This window comes from Sander lucioperca, chromosome 21 (assembly GCF_008315115.2).
Source record: "Sander lucioperca isolate FBNREF2018 chromosome 21, SLUC_FBN_1.2, whole genome shotgun sequence".
NCBI classification, from domain to species: domain Eukaryota; kingdom Metazoa; phylum Chordata; class Actinopteri; order Perciformes; family Percidae; genus Sander; species Sander lucioperca.
In genome coordinates this window covers 5445513-5469959 of record NC_050193.1, presented here as the reverse complement: position 1 = coordinate 5469959, position 24447 = coordinate 5445513, and the positions used below count along the sequence as shown (strand labels likewise).

At 37.7% G+C, this 24447-nt stretch overlaps 1 long non-coding RNA gene across 1 annotated transcript; it reads left to right on the top strand.

Moving 5' to 3' along the window:
- The first annotated feature begins 775 nt into the window (after nucleotides 1-775).
- On the top strand, nucleotides 776-23534 carry LOC118494187. Its single transcript, XR_004896271.1, has 3 exons — nucleotides 776-900; nucleotides 11731-11735; nucleotides 23522-23534. It is a non-coding gene; the product is annotated as an uncharacterized LOC118494187 (long non-coding RNA).
- Nucleotides 23535-24447: the final 913 nt, after the last annotated feature.

Below are 24447 nucleotides of genomic sequence, written 5' to 3'. Positions count from 1 at the left end.
GACAGCTGAGGTCCAGAGCTTTCTATAACAGCTGGTCCTATGTGTGTAGCTCCTTCTGTTGCTAAATAACAAGCCTTCAAACATGTACTGGATTCAAGGTTCAGAGGTCAATATTTCAAAGCAGGAGTAATGTATCCTCTTCAGACTGACATATGTTACCGTCAAGGTTGAGACCTTTCCAATGTCTTTGCTATAGTCCTACGACAATGTTTTAGTTTTTACACATCATGGAGACCACTTTGCAGACCTTATTGTCCCCAGAGGGATATTTGCCTTGAGTTCAAATGCTTCACACATAACAATTGACACATTGTATTATCATACAGCTGACATATACTTGACAATAAATATAAAGTGATATGTGAATCACATCACACAGCCACAGTCTATTGTTCATCTTTCACAAACAGTGACAAGAGCAACACACAACAATTTGCATTATATCATGAAGCTATTCCACAACCCCTGCAGCCTCAACCAACCTTATTTAAAGTTTTAATTGAGGTATAGGTCCAAATAGGCCCATAATTTAGAAACGTTAAGTTTACATTGGGGTACCCATATCTTCTGCCGGAGGATAAGAGCTCATACTTGGCATGGACAATAAAGATAGATCAGACCATATTCTCTGTGCTTGCCTGGGGAGACTGGTTTCTATTCCTCTCCACAACCTCCATGACAGTCATATTAAAATGCTCTGTAATGCAGCCTTGTATAACATAAGCCCTCTGATTCACCGTGAGTGTCTGCTCTAAATGATAACACACTTTCAACACAGGCCTTGCAGCCAAAGGTGTTGTCCATATAAACACCAAGGTGCCTATAGGAGCAAAGCCAATTGATTGGTTCATCATTTATGACCTCTGATACCCTCTGACCCATGTCACGACCCTTTCCTCGGTTTGTGAAATGTTTGAATGAGATGTGTGAGTTGTGTCTGTGTGCAGTATATAGGCTCAGGTAAAAATGTGCCAAAAATGCCAAAACACATGTTGTATATGTACACATACCCATACAAAGCTATATACAGTACATCTTACTCTGTGAACAAAAACCTCGGCAACAATCTGCTTATGCTTTTAATTTCCTGAAAATGCTTCCTAAAACTAGTCCCTTCTTAATTTTGAAAAGGTAGTCTCTCAGTAAAGGCTACAAAGGTTAGGATGGCTACAATCTGTAACCACGGTGATTGATATGAGGATCATCTTCTGAATATAATAATTAATATGTTAGGCCTACCATAAATTGTGATTTCAAAAAAGTCATTTATTTAAAACAACTAATAATGCAGTGTGATTTTAAATCAAACTAAGTCCCACACATCAATATGCTCATGTTTTTTTTTCCCTTTAGTTTTTGCTATTAATATTCATCAACTCCAAAATTTGAAAATTGCGTTTTTAAATAACTATGCATGGAAAATAAAATAAGAAAATATAGTATATAATATTGTATATAGTTTATTTTTTGTTTTTCACAACAGTAGGCTACCAGTCAAAACAAATGCAAATTAGTCAAACAAGCCATTAGGTGTCAGGGTTTTGGTATTTTGTTCTGTTTTATTGTGTAGTCTTGTTTCTCTGTTTTGCTTGGTTTCCTGTTTTATTTTGATAGTCTGTCTTGTCTCCCTTGTCTTGTCTAGCTTACGTCCTGTCTTTGTTTGTTTCCCGCCTTTTTTGATTGTTCTGCTCCACCCTGATTTGTTCCACCTGTTGTTTCACCTGCCTCTCATTCCCTCATTACCTTGTGTATTTAGCCTCTCTGTTTTCTCTTGTCGGATCGTCTTGTCTTGTCGCTGTGCGTTCTGCATTCCCTGTCGTGGATTTCCTTTATGTATTGGATTATAGCTCCAAGTAAGTTTTGCTAGTCTTTAAATAAAGCTCTTTAAACTGCATTTGGGTCCCAACCTTGCCTGCCTTTGCACCAGACGTGACATTAGGCTGTATTTCTAAACACTCAACTGTAGGTTTTTTATATAGTCTATATAAGGCAAATCAAAGTGCTTAGCATAAAACACAATTTTTTCATTATTGGTATTTTATTGTGTAGATTCTCACGTACAACGTACAACATATTTTCACAGACGGAGGGGTAATTACTATGTCAATTACGCTGATTTTTTAAAACGTTATTACGATGCATAACTTACTGGAACAAAGCTGAGCAACGTGTTGTTGCTGGTGACAAAACCACTGACTAGATATATGTACATTGAAGCGATACTGTCAGTAAAGACCCACTGATCGCTGTCCGAGTCTGTGAATGAATGCCCACATTGCATTGTGGGATATCGGCTTTCAATGCGTCTAGCTCGGATCATATCGTAATGTTCTGTATTACAGCATGCTGTAATATTTCACCGGTAATAACACCGAAATAATATTATTAAAATATAGAAATGAAAATACCAATAATAAAACTGTCACAGATTTTGAGTTAAGTGGGGGTGTGTTTTTCCTTTCGTCTATATCCGACGGTGAGGGATTAACATTGAATGTCTATCTGACGGACCCCCACGTCAAAAAATAACGCAACAGGTACCCTTCTTTCGTTAAAACGTAACGCCAGGGGTCCTTGACCATGTGTCAGACATTTGACGAGTAGGGAGTGAGACTGTGTTGGGATTGGTACCGATCCTATAGCTATTTTGTGAATTGAATTTCAGCATAAAGTTGTAAGATATTCATCATTAGGAGTAGAACACAGTGACGCACATCTCAGTCGCTATTGAATTGAGACTGTTTCATAACCACTTTAAAACTCCTTGTAACTTTAAATCAAGTTTAAAAGGTAAAGCCAACTGCTTTTGGCAGTTTATTTTGGTCCACATGACGCTCCGTATTCTAGAATGTATGAGTTTCCTGTTGGAAGAATCACTGACCTCATCCATTAAAAAAGTAAAAGAACACTCCTTATTGATCCATTTTTTCTCTCCTAATCCAACCCCATAACTGCTGGCACTGCACAGGTGTAAAAATAACAAAGACACTCACCGCTCTCTGTTTGCTTTGTGCTGTTGACTTCGCTGTGCACCAGTGGTTCATGAAAATCAGGCCCTTGAAGTTCATGATAATCATTCTCACGTTTTTCTACATGTAACTGATGCTATCTTGTTACACTCATGATCCATGGCTAATCTTCCAAATTCAACAGCAAACAGAAAATCCAGAGATAAAGAGTCATAAATAACCAGGCATTACATGGTATGGCATTTACAATGTGTCTTTCTATTACTGTATGAATTTTACACTGTATGAATTATACTAGGTTATTCTCCAATTTGCAAACAAGAAAGTAAGGTGATGGAGTAAGAGCGCAAAACTCTGGATTTTGGGAGTTTTGGAGTTTAACCCAGGAGACTGGAGTTTGGGTCCCGTGTGAAACCAAAAGTCAAGGCTCACTTTTTCAAGTTAACTGACTTTGTAACGGACGTAAGCCTGTGATGTATTTACGTCCGTGACTCATTACGTCCGTGACTTCTTTAAAGCCAATACATCTTTTCCTTACCATAACCAAGTTTTTTTTGTTGCTAAACCTAACTACTTCTGTTTTACAACGTTAAATAGAATGATCACGTGATGAAAACTGCCACCGCAGTCACATGTTTAAAACAGTCATCATGCAGTTGTTTCACAATGTTAAATAGAACTATCCTATGTGTCGTTTTTGGAGTCATTGGCAATCACCCTATTCTGTCGTTTAGGTACTGTATGAGGGCGGGTTAGGCAAATTGGCTGCACCAAGGGCATTAAATGAAAATCTCACCAAAGCTATGTCCACCAGTCCTGCAACTAATTACAATTCATATTCTTTTTTTTCCTCAAACTATTTGGAGATGTTTTATATTTTATGGTTTAATCAAAGCTGACAAGTGGTGTGGCTGGGGCTCAACAGGTACAGCGGGTTGTCCCATAAGTGTAGAGTTGGTGGTTTGATCAGGTTTGATATCTATTTAAAATGTCTTATTTTCTTTGACATGCTAAAAAAGTAAAGGTATTCAATTCACAATAATATGGAAAAAAAGATTCTGCACATTTAAAAATATCTATACAAAGAAATGTATGGTCATTTAACTTAATACTGTGTGTAATCATTTGTTGTATGAGAATAAAAAATAAATTGTTTTGTTACAGATCTGCAACGAGTATTGGTACTACACAGTCAGTAGATTCAGACATGCATTGAGAGATTATTTTAGGCAAAAGGTTGCTTTTGATTTATTTGGTTTTAGCCTTTTAAGTCCAATCAAGGTATTCTGGATATGATTGTTATATTAGATCTCAGTAAACAGGACAGATGGCATCTCATAAAGAAATATCCCAAATGTTCACACATTAGTTTGTTTTTAAATAAAAGATATTAGTATAGACAGCCTTAAGGCCCACATATACTGTGTATAATGACTTACAACCTGTCTTTCTATTGTATAAGGATCTTTTTGTTTATCTTCAGCTCTCCCACTTACAATTGGTGTGATACTGATGGCCAACAAAGAACAACTATCCTTGGTGTTGGAGGCAGGCAGAGCTGAACTGGAAACCATGGCAACACAGTGCTTCCCTCTCTAATCCCTTGGCCCTGCCAGAGAGTAGACAAATACCTGTGCAAGCCCCGGCCTATTCAACACCTGCATAAAGGAAACCTTCCCAATCTGCACAATATGAAAGTATACCAGGGAGGAAGAGTTTTGATGGACTGTTTTCCTACAGTATCTCCATACTACGCATTCTCATGAATGCACATTCACATGAACGGGTTTGTAATATACGAAAATGTATGCAAAAAAAATTGCATGATATCTTACGAAATTACGGTGACCACCAATCAGTTAAGTTTAGCCGACTGGTTACGTAAAGTTTAGCCAACAAAAAGTGACTGTGGGATGGGTACCGGTCACTGTGAGGTGACGGTCGTGACAGCAGCCGTGACAGTTAAGTTTAGCTACGAAAAGGTGACTGTCATGCATCAACAGGACAGTTAATTTTAGGCATCAAAACGACTAGGTTAGAAAAAGTGTGTTGTCTTTGTAAAAACTATGTTTAATATTATCTATTTTGTTTGTCTTTCACTATAATTTCTCCTTGTACACGTAACAGAATTGCATGTATAATATTTACATTTGTCATCTTATGGTTTCTTTAGGGTTTTGTGTGCTACTGTATATTTCTAATAATCTTTATTAGTTTTTTTTAGGCATACAATAAGCCCAACACATCCTCATATCTAAACAACATTATACTGTAGGTGGATTTCCAAAGGCTCCCACAGTGACACATACAACCGTTCTATTTACTGCCACACGTTGGCTGTTTAATAATGTGACGTAATCATATGACCTTTCTGTTTAACGTACCGGGCCAGTTTTAAACACGTAGTTGTGAAATAGAACTAGATAAGGTTAGGCAACAAAAATACTTAGGGTTAGTAAAACATCAGGGATTGGCTTAAAATAAGTCATGTAAAACTACTAAAACAAGGAAGTACACACAAGATGACACAGACGTCATTGTGTCACGGACTAAAACTTGGTCAATTTCAAAATGACAGTTGACTTTTGTTTTTACACGGAACACAGACACACTTCATTCACACAGAAGACACTATGTATGCAGTGAGAAGGTGAAAGCTTGTTAGCAGGAGGAAGCAATGTAACAATTTGTAAGTTAATAACGTTTATTTTAAGGTCTACAATCACTCTACACTTCTCACAGCATAGATTAAAACTCAAGTGATACTGTATATGTAATATAAATTACATATAATTACATATAAAATAATATTAAATGGGTATAATTGGCATGGAGAAACTGATAATTTGAGTGTTTAATGCAGTCACATTTATCTTTCATATTGTGCTGTGATCAGTGAACCTGAAACTCATGGTAATATCAAAGAAAAGGGAGAAAAGGCTGCTTCTTGATTCTTGTCTTGAGTTGATGTCCTTGAATTATTTTTTTCAAAGTCCATTATTCAAGATGGATAGTGGATAATGTGATGGACAGCATAATTACATCTGTGATAAATAATTACTGAAAAAGGGTGCTGTTAACAAAATCTAATTAAAATTCAGATGGAAAAAAGGTGAGATTGTCTTACATGACCTTTACAGTGTCACTGTGACCCCCCCCCCTTCACCTTGGCACTGCACCATCCAGCCTGAATATAATTTAAACGGGTGAGTTATAAAAACATATTCCCCATATTCATAAGAAGCAAGGACGTATAAGTCTGATTCATTATTCATTACATTCTACATTTGTGAATGTGTTACATGTACAATTGTGTTTAAAATGATGATACATCTACATAAAGCCAATCAATAACTAATGCAGATCGCATCAAAACAAACTTCATTTTGTTCACTACTGCTGGAGAGGATAAGTAGACAAAGATAACATACTACAGCCCAACCAGCTTTCCCCTCCTACCTGCTGTCTCTTGCAGTCACAGCTCTCACAGTCTCCAGAAGAAGACAGCCAGGGCCTTCAGTGTCTGTAGTTCGGGCCAACCACGACAGTGCTTACCATCTGCTGCCAGACTTGGCGTGTCACCTGTAACATCTGCTGCTAGACCTCTTTATAGGTGACCCTCAGCTAAAGAGGGTGTCACCTCTGCTTGGCCATGTCCCCCTGTTGTGTTCGAACCCCCATCCACCCCACTGCAAGAACCTTCCTGAACATGCACTAACAGGGAACTGAGTCAACTCGACCTGCCTCAGGATTAGGCCTTGTCTCACTGTACCTGACCCTCTCACTCTGCCAAAGCTTTCACAACTTTCCCCTCCATTTTGACTCTTCTATCAAGACTAACACAAAACTAAGTAGGGAAAAACATCTGCACAGCACCATGTCTCTGACTCTTTCCCTGCTGTGTGTTCAGGACATTGATCATTTACTGTGTTTTCATTCAACTCTTGGCACAAGCAAAGTCAGAAAAGTGTGACAAATTAGACAGACACACAGGGAACATACACTGACCATGGGCATAGCATGCCAAGAAAGGCATGAAACCTAAATGGATGGAACACTTTTGATTTGCAGAAACACTTGATGTGTTTTTGTCTTGATCTCGGCCGCAGCGACGGCAGGCAGAGGCACAACAGTTTTTTGTTTTTCAGTATGGTCACAAGATGGTTTACAAGGGATGCACATCCACCACTAATGGAATGAATAAAATGATTTATTTAGTATGTGCTTCCAGGATATTTGATATGCTTGGCTACGTTTAGCCCAAGGCCTCATCATAATGAAACAGCAAGCAGTCAGAGTTGCAGAAGAGGCATCTTACTGGAAGAGGAGAGTAAACTGTGCCCGAGGCTCTGTTAAATGATGCTACTCGTCGACAGTCACACCCTCATTTCTCTTCTTGTCAATACAATTCTCAGCAACAGAGGCTGGTGAAATACATCCAAAACATGCCTGATTACAAATTACAATTACGCTATTAACAAATGTCTCCAAATAAATAACACTGTTACATCAGCCATTCATCAATTTCACGATACTGTCTATTCATATTAATTCTTATAGTGCCACTTTAGTAAAAAATTCTCCGAGCCAGTTAATTCAATGACCTGTGAAATTCCTGGAGGATGATGTAGTTCTTAAACTACATGGCATAATGTCTTCTTAATGTTAGCTATATTCAAGCATTACATAAATTATTTTATGCAGACATTTTGTGTGGTGTAATGAATACTAAATTCACTTCTCTGTATTAAAAAAAATATTTAAAAAATAGTTTTGAGAGAAAGCTGCACCAGAATCCCCCAGTGTCGTCTTTTCAACTGCTTTCTGGTTATGTACTAGTTGACAGAATTGTTTCCAAAGACTTTCGGACATTCATTTTTATGACTCTTGTTCCCTTGACTCTCTTCAATCTTAGATGCTATTGACCTTTTTTTTTTTAAACGGAAAAAGCTGTAGGGGAAATCATTCTGCTTTCAACTGTTCTCCATTTTCTGTTGGTCTAGACTGCTCAATGTCTTCACTGGCTTAAATTAGCCAACAGTATGCCTCAGGAATCCATCTTTGTAACTCTGTATGTAGCTCTAATTGGCCAAATAGTTCCCAAAGCACATCACTATCTAAACATAAAATGTAATGACTTTAAAAGATTGCACCTCTTTAAAGACTGTAAAAAGGTGAATTTAGAACATTCCACATACAGTCTTGCTGTCAACACTGGATGTCTGTGAGAACATTTTAGATTATGATTTAATCTTTAAAGCTGCTTGTACCAAAAAATGTTACAAAAACAATGTTATACACTTTCACCCATGATACCTGCTCAGCACTGTAGTAGAAATGCAGCTTGAAGGTTTATAATAAGACACATTTTTAGAAAATCAAATTTTTTTCTGACCTCTAAATCCCTGTTGTGTTTAGCCCTGGCCAACACACAGACCTTGTATCGACATCAGCACCACAGGGAAAGCACTCGTCTGGTCCAAGGTCAAAGCAGAGAACTATCGCCGGCCTTTGCCATCATGACACAGGGTTTCAAATGATCGGTCTGGCAACCTCAGTCTGTCACACATTTTTGTTTTATTGTCTGGTTGTACGTGTCTTACACTGGATTTTCCTTGCACCATAAATCTCAACTTCTCTAAGACTAGACTGAGTCAATTTACTCTTATCTCAAACTGAAAAATAAATTAGAAGTACATGACACTGTCCATTTTCTGAAAAAAATTAAAATCAATAAGTTACTTGATATATGGAGCATTGCGTTAGTTCAGGCAGAGCCCTGGAATCATGTTCATACAGGTATACAAGGCGAGCTTTATGACCTGACCTTGCACATTCTGCATACAGTACAGTATACTGTCATGCCGACGTTTCATTCTGCTGCAGCAAGGAGTTACAAAACAAGTTTGTGTCCGACAGTTCATTGGTTTAATTGAAAAATGCAGCTAAAATAATTAAGTTGGTTATTCTTAGTTGCTGTCCGCAGTAGTAAACTATAAATATTCCAAATCGTATGCATTCACATTTTCCCTACAAGTATTGAATACTTTTTATTATTAGTCGTATTCTATATCATCATTAGATCTAAACAGCTAAGCTTATGCTGCTACTCTACAGCCAAACACATTGCTAATTTGGCTAGCTTCAGAGAGTGAGAGGGCTTTGTTATACTTACTTGTTATACTTTGTGATACTACTATTTCCAGCGGATCAAGATACTTTTAATATCTTGCTGCAAGTATATTTTATGTACTACATCTCAAATAAGAATGATTTTTGCTATTAGCAGTCAAGGGGAATTTTGACAGGCCTGTTTAAGTTTACAAAGGATACATGGTTGCCATAGCTTTGATGTTTTGGGTGTCTAACCTGCTTTCTGTTATTAAATATTATGCAGCACAATCATCGTTACTGCGTGGATTCTTTGATTCTTCTTGATTCCCTGACTAGTCTCTGACAAAAAAATATTATAAATTAGTTCAGTACCTTTTGGTATTTAAAATTATTCCCATAATTTTGTCTAAAATGTATTTTAATGTGCTGTTTTTTTTTTTTATTTAATGAATTGAATAATCATAAACATCTGGCTTTTTTTGCTTGGTAGTGGTGGGAACAGCACAATCAGCAGTAATACAATTTGACTTTTTTACTGTTCGCATACTGCATTGCTCTTTAAATAACACTGGGCACCACTCTACCTGTCTGTCCTCAGGGATTTACCTGGCACTGCTTCATCAATAACTTGGTTTACAGGCAGAGTCTGCTCACTGACTACAACAAAACAACGGAAACACTTCTGCCGAGTGGCACACGTGCCCGCTCGCGGTGTGAAGCGCGTGTCCGCACTATTCTCCGCCATGCACTCTACAATCACTGCTGATAGACAGCTTTTTGTACACGCTCCGAAACAGACGTAAAAATATCACACTTTCTCTGTAGTCTACCGTTAGCTAGCTATCGTAAATGTGGGCTTTTAAAATGCCATATTTTCCCTTTGGGCTCACCAAAACAGACGTAAAAGCATATTAACCATTCACTGCACGTGATCGCTAGTAAACATATTACACTTGCTCTGCTAGTCTATCGTTCAGGACAAGACCCTGTAGCCTGGTGGTGGGGGAGGCGGGACAGAATCCCCAAATTGTCTGCCCTTTCAAACTCATACCTGTGTGTACAGGCCTCTTGGACACCATCTGAGAAAGTTTTCTCTTGTGCAGGAAACGAAGTTTGAAGCTGGTTGGCATACCAACTCAACAACATTTATTTTGTTGTTACTTGTTAATAGTGTAACTGTTATTTGTTAAATTATTGTAGTTATGTGTTAGGTGACTGAGGTTTACTTATTATATATGTAAGTACTTTAAAACATTAATATATTGTTAAATTTAAATAATTTTCAATTTAAAAAAAAAACTCCATAAAAGAGCCTTTCTTTTATGTCATTTTTCAGTTTTTCAAGAATCGATTTAGGAATCGGTTAGGAATCGGAATCGTTTTAAAAGTACCGGTTCAGCATCGGAATCGCAAAAATCCAAACGGTACTCAACCCTACTTGTGTACTGCTTTATTCATAAAACAAGGACGTACTTCATTATCGATTTAGGGCCATTTTAGGAAAAAGGGAGAACATTTCTGTTTTTTTTGATAATATTAAAAGTAAAGTTAGGCTTTGCAAAAAACATAAATCACATCTGGTGCTTTTCTGCTCTGAGTTTTTTTTTTTTAACTCCCTCAAGTTTAAGCGATCCTGCAAAATCAAGAGGCATATAGAGGAGAAAAACATGAGGCGCTCAGCAAGACAAAGGCAGCGAGCAAAAAGCTACACTCTTATTGGAAACAATTACAAAAAGCCACCCCAGGCTGCTAAAAAGCACTCTGATCGGGCCTTAACTATCCTGTTCACTAAATCTGTATAAACCAAAGTGTAAAGCCAACAATTTCCCTATATTTCATCTGGGAACAGTAACTGGTTGCCTGGTAACCGTTACTAGGCAAAAAACAGTCTGGCACTTACACTCCTGTCAAACAGCTAATACTAGTCATTTTTAAACTTTTGTTTTTGAACAGATTAAAATAAGATATAACGTGTTACAGTTTTTCTCAGTTGCTTTGGTACATTTCTCGAATCATCCTCGACATTTGCAAAACAGTAAGTGCATTTCTCAAAACAATTCGTACAAATAGCAAAACACCGTGGATTACCTGCAAAAGCCAGTCTCTTGCTCAAAATCCTTAGTTCATCTCTCAAAAGTAAATATCTGTGTCAATGAACATGTCAGTGCCATCAGAATGACAAGTCCTTGTGTCACTGTGTACGGATAAGACAGTCAAATTGCTTAGTCATGTTGTCAATATAACAGTGTACTCTGGAGAGATGTTCTGATGTAAACTATGGCTAAAGTTTTGATGACAATTATTGTAAATTGTAGGTTACACCTTAGTGTATGTGGGAGTTTGATTGCAAGAGACTGGACAAGCTTCACATTTACACTTTTACTGTTTGTACTGTAATTTGTTGACAGACCATGTCATTGCGATACAGAAAGGAAAAGATAGTACTGCATAGCACAAAGAAAAAAACAAAAAAACAAAAGTACAAATGTGAACATAGGACATCTCCTTAGGGAAAACTGTGCATGCAGTGCTATAGGAATTACAGTGCAGTCTTCCTACATCTCCTGACGTTCATTGTAACATTGTGTTGTGCTCCAGCTATATATATACTTGCCAGTTGATGGTTCATGAGATGCACCTTCGTTAGAGAAAGTCAAGATTCACCTGGGAGCAATTTACCAATTCAGGACAGATTTAGAAAAAAAGTATAATGGAAATGTATAGAAATATGCTTGAGATATTATGACAACTTTTTCAATCATTTTGCATGTAAATATTTATGCTATGAACTAATACCTAAATGTTGTGGGGGGTGAAACTATTCAACAGAGACCCATTATAATACATTTTGAGCAACATGACATAAGCAATTGATAATGTAGGAAACCGCAGAGAATTGAACATAATCATTTGCATGGATGTACCAAAGCATTTGCAACTTGTTCAAAGAAATGAGAAACTGCTTTTTTGATGTGCACAAGTGACACAATGATGTGAAGATTGAACAAGTAGTTTTGACAATTTCAATTCTGATCTGAGAAATGTACCAAACCGACTGAGAAAAACTGTAATTGGTGAGCTTTAGAGGTGCTGGTAGGTGGACTTTGTCACCTTTGGACAGATTCAGGCTACCCATTTCTCCCTGTTTCCAGTCTCTGTGGTAAGCTAAGTTAACCAGCTGCTGGCCCAAGCTACATATTTACTGTACAGATGTGCTATTGATCTTCTTACCTAACTCTCTGGAGGAAAGCAAATACTCATATCTCCCAAAATTTCAAACAATTTCTTTAAGGCAAAGATGGCACCAATGCCTCAGTCTACATTGTCCATCATTTAGTGTTGCTTGTACTTTTGGAGTGAGTGTTGGAGTTTTTGATAAGTGGTCTTTATACAGATGTCCCTTATACCCACAATGTTTTCCTTCCAAATTAAACATTAAGGATGTCTCCCCTGTGTGAGGGCACACAGACTTGAAATGATCTGCACTCCACAGAAATGGTGGCAGCCTTGAGATGAGGCATAATCACTGTTGTTAATGCGAGTGCAGAGCTTGCAATTCTTCTGTTCATTAGGATACAAAAAAACAGAATATACATCAAGATGACACAAACAGAAGTCTTACAGTCTGGCATAATTAATCACTCCCCAACACAATCACATGTAATGAGATATCCCGATTGTAAACAGTTTATCACAAAATGCTTTTGCGATGTAAACTCTGCACATGCACACTACATGTGGAATATCTCTGTAATTATATTAAAGATGAAGAGCAGTAAGAGTGAGGCTTTTCAACAATAATGTCATGAATAAAAATAAAAGTCGAAGCATCTCTCTGGTACTAGAATTAGCATGATGTTCAAAACAAACTTTCAAGCCTCTTCTTTGGTGATTAAGAGAGTATTAGTAGTGGAAACAGTTTGAAAGAGAATCATAATGAACGTATAGCATTACATATTATGGGCTCACAAAAAGAAAAACATGTAGTACAGAAAATACTATTGCAGAATGTCTCTGTTTTGTCAACCTTGAAAAACATGATCTTAAAAATAAAACTGAAAAATGGAGATGACATGAAACATTTAAAGTGCTCCTACTACTGAAAACATGATAATGTAGTGAAAACCCTGCAGAGCTGTACTTTAAATCGCCATAGCTGAATAAAATGGCGAAGATGGTTCAAAATGATCTTTTATTTTCCATTTATGTCCCTGTTTTGAAGAAATATGTGTTTAATGGTTGTTGTTAGTCTGCTGGACTGATGAGTGGGTGTGATAGATGCATTCATGTGCTGTGTGATGACATTGTACAAGTGTTTACTGCAGGATGGTGTCCTGGCATGTTGCATTCTTCAGGGGACACAAATCAAGCTTCCATTGTAAGCTCATCAGTCATCGCTGTGTTTTGGCAAACTGCTTAGCTCTCACAGTTGGATGCTGGCAATACCAGTTCTGCTGTGTCAAAATAATGATAGGACACTGCAACATTTTAGTCTCATTATGAAGTTTTTCAGGCCTCTTTCAGAAATCCAAAAGTGGAAAACTGAAATTGAGAAATTTAAGAGAATTACATACAGAACTTACGACAAGATGACAATACATTAAAATGTCATAATGCCAGAAGAATTTTACTTTTCTTGCAAATGTCAATAAGCTTAACTGACTGTGGTAACATAGTGTAACTGTTCCGTTTTTATTTCATGTTTTGTACCAATGTAATGCATAACCTGATTTCATTAGGCAAACAAAAAAGGAAATTGGGGCCATATGGTTGGCACCTTTGACTCTTTTCCTGCTTCCAACGTTAGCTACATGATTGCTGGATATACCAAACTTTTCTTCACTACAGCGGATAGCTGAAAGGAACATCGCGACTGTTGTGTGAATAAAGGTTGGTGAAAAAAAAAAGCCCTACGCTTTTCAGCGTCTAATATTTCACTAAGAGTAAACTCAATAAAAAGCCATTTGGCAACACTAAATATCAAACAAAAGCCAGACACTATATAGTATTAAGTTGCTGTGAGCTGTAGCCTACATTCACCACTTCTAAACAGAGGCAGAACATAACGTAATCTCTGAGATTATTACTTCACAGCACTGTGCAATGCGAGAAAATCTTAGAGCTGAACCGGGCACACACAGCAGTTTTCATCAGAATCACCCTGGGTCGGGTTAATTAAGTCTACTGCTAACCAGTGGGTAGGCAGAAATAGTATTTTGGGCGGGCCAGTACAGAAGTGAGTGGGCCTCTCAAAAAGACATAGAAGTAGCAAAAAGGACAAACTGAAAAAAAACAGCAACAATTTTACCTTCCAACATACTGCATTACAATGGCAATAGCAGTACTGTCTACAACATGCTCAACCAACAAAGCTCTACAAAGTAAAAAGTTTGTACACAACAATGTAAGGACAAAAACCTGTCGATTTTAACCTATTCAGGCTTAAATATATTTGCACCCGCAGAACCAGCAGCATTGGCTCTGCACAGCACTGTTATAAAATTAACCATTTAATTGCACAAAGTGGCAACTAAACATGAACCCACACAGCAGAGAAGGCGTTTACATGCTGCATGGCATATAGCCTACATCAGAAATAAATCGCACATGTAACATATCCGTTGTGCATTCATAACAGCATTGTTCTCTCTCTCTCTCTCTCTCTCTCTCTCTCTCTCTCCATTTCTGGTGGTTGATGAACGCAGATAGGTGCTGATTAGCTCTCATAACGGGCCAGGTGGGTAGCGCACTGCCATGAGTCCATGACGCTAATGTCTGATTACTCCACATTTTCATTGTGATATTTTGTGATTACATTCTGAATCTGCAACGTTCTCTGTCAGGTAAATGTAGTAGTACAATGTCATCCTCTGATGTAGAAGTACACTGTAAGTCAGTAGTAGGCAGTACAGTGGAGTTGCATATTAAGTGGTTTTGGGGTCCTCCTGTAGCCTAAGTAATTTTGGGGTACAATTTTGTTTTGAAGAATTCTACAAGCAGCAATACCACAGGCCAAGCAATCGGCCCATTACAAACAGGCACATTTTCAACAGCCACTGTACTAGTTTTGTTAACAAGGGGGATGGCATTCCTCCATATCCCCCCCCTCAAACCGCATATACTACAAGTAAACACTAAACTGGACTGCTTGAATTAGTCAATGCATAGGCTATGATGAAACATGACCTGATTCCCAGACCAAATGGCCAGGATGGATTAAGAACACAGGAGTCTAAATCAAAGTCCCAATGTTTGCCAGCAAAATGTGCCAGACTGTGGAAACATCTATAGTATTAGATGCCTCCAATCTATATATGGGAAGTTTTACTTTTATGTAACTGTGGCAAGGCAGGATTTAATAAGTAACATTACTCACCAGCTGCTGGGAACCATCCAAAGAGACTCTGTACACATGTGAATCACTGACTGCCTTTGTGAGCTTTTTTCCTCTTAGAAAAATCAAAACAAAGTGAGGCATTCTCCATCTACAGCCATCATGCTGTCATATCTATGAAACCTGAATTACTACTTAGTGGCAGCTGTCACTACTGAAACTCTAAACAACCGATCCTATACTTCCACTGAGCAAATGATCACAAATATAACACAGAAAGCTGTCCTACAACAGCTGTTTGTTTTTTTAATTATCCAACACATTTCTTAGACGTAAGAAGAAGAAGAAGCAGAGACACTCCTGATTCATCAAGGTTGTTAGATTTATTACTTATACGTCCCAATTTGTAAAACAAACACTCACCCACACAATTTGTGACTGGCCAGTGTGTGGTTTAAAACTCCATGAATTAGAAAAAATTAGTAGCTAATTAGTGTGCAGTAGTAGTTAACTTGCACGGTCCTATTGATTTCTTCTTTGGGGATGGGAGTTAATCAGCAGGAGTCAAACACACTGTTGGTGTATTAATTTGAAAACCATATAGCTGTGGGCCCGTGGGCACCGGCCCAGTCAGCCCAATTCAATTTCTGTGCTTGAAAATGGGTAAGTGATACTCCAAGTGGTCAATTTATACACCTATCTGAAGCCCAGAGAGCCTGTGTGCTTATAAATCACTGGATGCATATAATTATGTACTGTGTGCTGAAAGGGATGCTCCCTCTTGGGATATTGAACACTTTACTTCACACTGCAGTTTACTGCACCACGAATCCTCTTTAACTCGCCTTATCGTAGTTCTCTCCACTGCTGTTTACTGCCCCCTGTCTGCACATGCAACTCAAAGTGGCATCAGTGGGAAACCCATCTATGGCCACTGACAGGAAATCCTCTTGGCACAGAGGATGAGCTGATTTCAAACTTTACTGTCTTCTAAATAGCAGAGAGGGAGTGCTCCATTTAAATGAAGCCAGGTTTGTACTGCCAAATGGTTGTTTTCCAACCACCTCCGCCCTCAACAGAAGAATTTCTGTAACAATGGGGACACAATGTTTTGACGTCACTTTATATCAAACTTTTAAATTTAAAAAAACAATCTACTTCTAACAATTATTTTCCCTCCTAGGGCTGCAAGATTATGCAGTTAAGTGAAAGTGTTGAATTCCCACACCCACAGGACACAGACGCACTTGAACATACACTGTCTACACGTACACCCACATAAATACACATATTTTTAGCCATTCCCTGTTGTATCCTCACTTTCAACAGCGCTTTCAACTCCGAGAGTCGGTGAGTTTGAATAAGTGTTTCTTGGATGGATCCCACATTGATACAATAGAGCAGATAAAGTAGAATTAGCTGGGTTCATAGAGTGGAGAGCCAATAGTGTATGGAGGTACTGTTAAGCACTGGAAAAACCACCACACTGATTATCACGCTAGATTTGTTGTCCATGTTGGCTCAAAAGTTGAGTTTCTAAGCCCATTCTTGACCTTAGAAACAACAGGTTACAGAACATGTCAAGATGTAATCTCAAGGTCCACCTTGTACTTCGAAAATCAATTTTTAAGCCAACATGGATGACAATCGTTATTTATTCATTATTATGCTATAGAGTATTTCCAACAGAGCAAACTCCATCTGCTGATCAAGATCAATTTGATGTGTTCGAAAGCTTCCAAAACAGTTTCTAAATAGACCTTAAAATTGAGATTGTTCTGTCAACCGTATCTAAAATGATTCAATAGATTATACATTGTACATAGTGGAATACACAGCAGCACAGATTTTTATTGAAGAAGCCCACATTTGACTGATATACATGTGATGCTAAGGAAAACAAAACTCCACCAGAGGATCTTAGTGAGAAGGAAACATCAGTGTTCATTTCGATACAACACTGGACTCTTCACTGGCCCTTCAAAAAAAACTTAGACAAGAGGAATTAAACAAATTGGAACGTGAGATGAGTTTAAAATAAATTGGGATTCTGATGTGATGAAGTACCTGGGAATAAATCTTCCAAAACATTTTGCCAAAATTATATCTGTAAATTACGATATTTTAATTTCCAATATCAAATCAGATTTGTCTCGGTGGAATATAATTCCCTTTCTGAGTTCAGCACAGAGGGTAGAAGCAGTTAGAATGAATGTACTTCCAGGACTTTTATATTTGTTTCAAACCATCTCATCTGAACTCTGACATTGACAATTCCAGGATCTGGATAGAGTAATTTTTAGATTTATTTGGCAGGGGAAGAAACCTCGGATAAGGTTTAAGACGCTTCAGCTATCCAATGAAAATGGAGGTCTCTCCCTCCAAAATATAAAAAATTACGATAGAGCAGCACAGATAAACATTCTGGTTGATATATGCAATCCATCCTACACAGCAAAGTGGAAGGGAATAGAATGCAGTCTATCCAGTGATATTCCTCTTCAAGCTGTGATAGGTGATACTGCCTTAATTAAACGTGTGCAGGTTTCCAATCCATGGTTAATGTCATCACTCAAAATTTGGTATCAGGTGCTAAAAGATCACAGGTCCCAGGAGCCATACCTTATGATGAGATGGATAGCTTATGATTCAGATTTCATACCCATCAGAACAGACGCAAGATTTAAAAAATGGGCTGAAAATGGTCTGGTAAAATATAGTGACCTCTACAAAGATTGAGCACTAAGACATTTTCAGGATTTAAAAGTCCATTATGGCTTAACAAATCTAGACTAGATTTAGACTAATCTAGACAGGCTTTTGCAACTTAGACATTATACTGAGAAAATTATAAATAAGGCGGACATAGATAAGAAAAATTCAGGTATTCTGAAGGTCTTCTTAATGAGGTACAAGTCGGACCCAGGTCGCAGGAATATCTCAAAATTGTATAACAAGTTGAATGAGTTAAGTGGAGAGGGCACAATTTATATAAAAGACAAATGGGAAAAGGAACGAAAATTCACTCTACACTCAGAAATATGGGAAGAGACAAATTAAGACAATGGAGAAGCACATCTGCGCTGTCCTGGCGAGAATTTGGGTGGAAGAACCTAATGAGATTTTTTAAAACGCCAGCACAACAGACTTTCTTGAACAATAACATTACATCCTGGAGGTCCTGTGGGGAGAAGAAGGCAAATCATTCTCATGTGTTTTGGCAGTGCCCTTTACTTCTGGTCTACTGGAAACAAATTAAAACCTTTATGTAAAAGGTGTTAAAGGTAGTAATCCCATTCAAGTTTGAGACTCTGTAGCTGGGTTTGAGACCAGAAACTGTTAAGGGATTTGTAAACAAGTATATGTTTAATATTATGTTGATAGCCAGTAAGAAAGCCCTTACAAGGAAGTGGTTGACAACAGATGTAGGTTGAAGATTGGTTCGAGGTTATCCATGACATTTATGTGATGGAGAAGCTCACTTTTACTGTAAGACTTGAACGAGATCAATTTAAAAACTGTTGGGCATCCTGGGACTTTACTTAATTTATGATGATCTCATTTTTACGTCTTCTCCCCCTAATTTTTTGTTCAAGCTACTCAAATGTTCGTTCACTTAAATTTTTCTCTAGGAGTACATATTTTCAGCTTGTCTTTCTTTCATACTAACTGTATTATTATTATTGTTATTATTATTTTTTTCTCCGTTATTTTAATTATTGTGTCCACTTGTATAACCAAGTTCTTTTTTATTTTTTATTTAATTTAATTTTTTTTTTAATTTTTATTTTTCCTTTCACTCATTTATTTTCTCTGGATTTTCAATTATATTTAAGTATGTCATTCCATTCTTTTCTACGTATATATTATTTATTTATTTTATTTTTTCTTTAAATCAGAAAAAGATTTTTTGTGCACATTTGTTGTGCTGTATTATGTACACCAATGTGTTCCTAATAAAAAATTTAATTTAAAAAAAATATATATATATGAGTTAAAGAAGTGCAAACATTTGATAATGACACAGGAAAAGGACCACTGAATTTAGCAATTATTAAAACATATGTTACACTTGGCTAACATAGCATGAGGAGAGGGGGAATATTCATAGTATTCAAACCATTCTGCTGCCTTCGCTTCTCTCTTAAAGATGGTTATCTACTGTAAATCAATAGGCCTCCTCACTATTGGCATGACTGGGAGCTGACTCAGCTTAATTATCCTCTGGTCCGACCTTTAAATCACACAAATGAGAACAAATAAATAATGACCGGTTAAAGTACCGCTGTCTTAGCACTTTCGTCAAAATCGGTATGCACAAATGAATTGTAAATTTATGGAAATGCAACAAGCGTGAGAGGAGCGTCTTGCATTTTGGGTGACAAATTGAAAGCAGAGGAACACCCGAGAACTGTCTGCCTGAGTGCCAAGTAAGACAGTTAATCTCTACACTGTCCGGGGCCGCTTAATTCCCACTGAACTGTGGCACACATTTCCCTCTCCTTCCTATTCCCCATGTTCTTCTTCCCTTATCACTATAATTTGGTGTGCACTGACAATGGGAAATTTGACAGAGCTATTGACAGTAACTATTCCACAGTGGGCTAATAACTTAGAGATTTCAGACAATGAGGGGAATATTAAAAAGGATTGTACTGTAGCCTGAATAGAAAAATACAGTAATGACTGATAGTACGGTATATTACAGCACCATCACCCCAGGAAAGTTTTCTTTAATTTGTCTTATATATTTGTTTCGTAATTTATTTTAGAAACCAGTTTAAAGAAATATACCATCCCCACCCATCCAGTTCATCAATAAGGCAAAGATGAGCATCCTGATTGCAAGGATGGTCCCGTGGCAAGACGGATGTGAAGAGACCCTGTAGAGGAAACCCACTAAGTACCAGGACCTGGTCCAATAATGCAGGGATAAAGGGTGGCCAGTCTGGATATTTCCAGTTGAGGTTGGCTGCAGGGGTTTTCCTGCGCATTAAGTGTGGAAGATGCTCAAAGCTCTGGGAAAAACAGGAAGGGAGAGGAAGACAGCTTGCAGGTTTGGGAAGTCAGCGGAAAGAGCCTCTTGTTGGCTCTGGATCAGGCGGGAGGAGTTAAGCTGGAAGCCAGGTGAAGATGGGCAGTGACTGGCCACCACAGCCGACCTGCCAACTGGAGGATATTGTGGTTCAAGCTCGAAACGTACAAGGATAGATGGACGCCACGCACCTGACAACATCTTCTAAAGCTTAAACATCTTCCGAAAGCTGCAGTCATGGGAAGGTGACTGAAGGTGTTAGCATCTAGATGTAGCTAATACTAGGCCTTTAAATGTTGACCCAAGTTAGAGACAACAAGCTGTTTTCAGAAAATCTAAACATTATGTCTACCAGCAGACAATTGTAACCTTTGTCTTGTTTTTATAGGGCAAACTTCAATCCTCATATCTCTCTACACAAGGAAATAAAGATATTTCCTGAAATGTAAAATGTATTGCTTTAAATGTTTATCACACAGATTATATATAAAAAATACTGTAGCCAGTCTGACATTGCAATACTTGTATCAAAAACCTGAGTCTACTTTTATTTGTGGTGTGTGGAATGACTTACGTCCAAACCTCAAGGTCTCCACATCTGCTGTGAGTACAACAGTTGACAACTTCATTTAGTTGTGCTAAAGCAATGGATCTTGAGCTTGAAGATTTTTACCTTTGGACAGCAAACTCAATTTGCTGAAGTCTCCATTGATTTTTACCAGTTTCTTTGCCTCTTGTATGCTAGGAAATGATTTACAACACAACTTGTTATGGAGAAAGACTGTATTTAAAAACTATTGTACACAAAATGTACAACTTTTCAAACAGCTGGGAGTTTTACATGACATGGTAATGTATGCAAATATACATCCAGATTTTGAAGCTTATCACACATTTTTGTTGACTAGTCACTTTCAAGGTGAACTTTAGCAGTCGTAGAGAGAGCCAATGACTTTTTGAGAGTCACAACTTTTCAAAGTTAGTGAGCTAAGGAATCTGATGTTTGACAGCTTTATTAAGTGATCCTGGGATTTTTCTCTTGTGCTTGTTTGGACATAGCACGCACTATTTTAAAGTTGCTGCTACAATACAAATTGATCTGTGTGCTGGATGGGAACACTAACAAAGGCCAATCAAAGGCTCTTGTATTGTGAAGAAAATCTGGCAGGATATTTGACTCATATAGAGGACTAACAAGGTTTTGGACTCTCAGAGGACTTTAACTGCCCAGCAGGCTCCTCCATTAAGTAGTGTTGAGTTGAAGAGCTGAAGAGTTATTTGATAGTTTAAAAGTTTAAGAAAAATACAAGTGGGACTCAAATTGCATTTTTGCACTGTTTAATACAACCTGATACAGTAACATTATGGGTTTCTCTTTTACTTTGGTCTAAGGTTGCAAAAGGTTTTAGTGAAATCAATTCTGCAGTCAGAGGACTGTAGTAAGCACCTGCCTTTGCAAGATAAACCTTGAATTTAGAGAGCTGAGATTACATGCCATTAACACTGTGTGCCATGCCACATTGTATAAAATAATTACCATTTCCCAATTGTTTCATTAAACTGTTCACATCTTATGCAGACATTTTACAGAACCTCTAATTTAATTCAACACGCGCAGTAGTACTGTTTGATTCACATGTGATTTTTTTGAACTGCATTTACAGTAAAAATGGCATGCTAAATGCAGTGTTCACATGTATTGGTCTAAAATTATACTTCTGTATGTGATTGAGATATGCAGTAATAATATATCACTCACATGGTCCATTTTTCAGCAGAATGATTACTTGTACGTTTATGAGGGCATTTTCCTGATAATATTTCTGTATGTAGACTTATGTAAATGATTATTTTTACATTGTTCTATTGGTACTTTTACTTAAGGAAATTATGTGAGTACTTGGTCACTCTGCAATGTGAAAATGATCTGTATTACATTTGACTTGAGAAGCTACTCTGGCTTTTGTGAACATTGTGCTAAATATTTACACCTACTGTTAAGGACGAACCCTGAGTTATAGTTAGTCGCTCCCTGAGCTGAAGACGGTGTTTGCTGATTGTCATGCTGCAGTGACAAAATGAGCAGGGCCTCTCATCTGCCTTGTGGGTCATTAATAGCTCCCTGGGAAATGTGTCTGCCTAGTTCTCATTTATCCGTTAATCCTCTAATTAATTCTCTTTCATTTACCTTGGTTAAAAGAAATCAATAGCACAGGTTTCACTTAGTTTGACAGATGTTCTTCTGCTTTATCCCTCAATGCTGTGTGTGTGTGTGTGTGTGTGTGTGTGTGTGTGTGTGTGTGTGTGTGTCTGTGGACAGCATACGTGGTGGAGATTAGTCTGAAGTGACTAAATTGAGTCATCTGAGAAAAGTTGCAACCAAGCATGAGTTATGTTTTCGAGACTGAAACAAATATTTTGGATGGGAATATTTACTTAATATTAGTGTCAATCTAATCTAACACCAACTGTGGATACACATTTGTTAGTGAAGGCTACATATTGTTTTTCACCACGGAGGGCTCTGATCCTTTGAGCTCTTTGTCTCCTCCCTAACATTTATACACTTTTTTCTGAAGCTCAAAAAGTCAGTCCCAAAGGTTTCAATTAGAAAAGTGTGGTGCATCTGAGTGTATTCGATTTAATAGTAGAGAGTGATCTCCAGAGTGTTGTAGAAGGGTACTGCTGGAAGAGCTGCTCTGTCTCTAACTTGGCTAATTGGGTTTCTTTCAGCTTTATCCCACAACAGTACATTGAAAAAAGAGAGGATTCTTTCATTGCGAGCTGCAAATCTTAGCCAAGTGTACATTGTGACGTGTTATTGCTGATCCACGTAATGACAAAAACATTTCCCAAAGCATGCCATAGCTTTACTGTTTATATATGTTATTTACTGTTATTGTTTGTTTATCAGAGATACATTATTGTAACTACATTTAGTATTACTAGTGCAGTGCCCATTTAAAATTGCCCGATTGCTTGGCCTCCAGAATAGCCACTTGCAGCTTTCTCTTTAACCGCTTATCCGAACAACTTCACACCCGACACTGCGTTTCCTTGGGTCCTGAGCTATACATCTGTCATTTGCTATCAGCTAGCTATTTGGGACAAGGCTATTTCTGGGAACAAAAGCGTTCATTCTGAAAGTTGAGAAAGATGATTAAAATGTTAGAAATTGCTACAACGTAAATTAATCTGTTCTTGAATGTTCAGTCATTTTCTAACCGTGTATAAACTGGGAACTATATTCTCAGAAAGGCAAAGCATTGCTACTCTCTGCTCGGGGCTTCTCAAGTGCTGCTAGCATATCACTCCACCCAAGTAGCAGAAGTAGCACTGCTTCGCCTTTCTGAAAATATAGTTCCCAGTTTATATATGGTTAGAAGATGGCTGTGTCTCATGTGATCTTGTTATTTGTACATGCTGTGACTATACAAATCACACCATGTAAATAGGAACATGTTGGTGTTATTTTGTCACTTATTGGGAGCAGTAGGCTAGTTGGAACCGGTTACCTCTAGGATCTGTGCTATGCTAAGCTACCGGTGGGGCTGTCGGACAGAGTTACAACACGCACAGAGATGAGAAGGGTATGTATGGACTTATCTAACTCTGGGGGTTACGGTGAATAAGCTAAAGTCCCAATAAGTCGGCGTGTTCCTTTAACAAATTAAGATACACTAAGAGTTAATCTTACTAGATACTTAAGATTAATTAAGTTTTCCAATATTTAAATGATCTCTTGTTAAATTAAGCCTGTTAAAAATAATATTCACAGATGAAGGCTGAGAAAAAAGATAAATCCACTTAAGTGTCCTAAGACTGCATAAAGCTGCCAAATAGCCTGTGCTAATTATCAGGCCTTGCCATTTGGCCGATGGCAGTGAAAGTGGAATATGACTATGACATTGGTTCATTCATGGTAGGGCAACGTCATCAACAGCACACGTCCATTTTTGATGATGGAGTAGCAAATAAACTGTCCCAAATGGCCT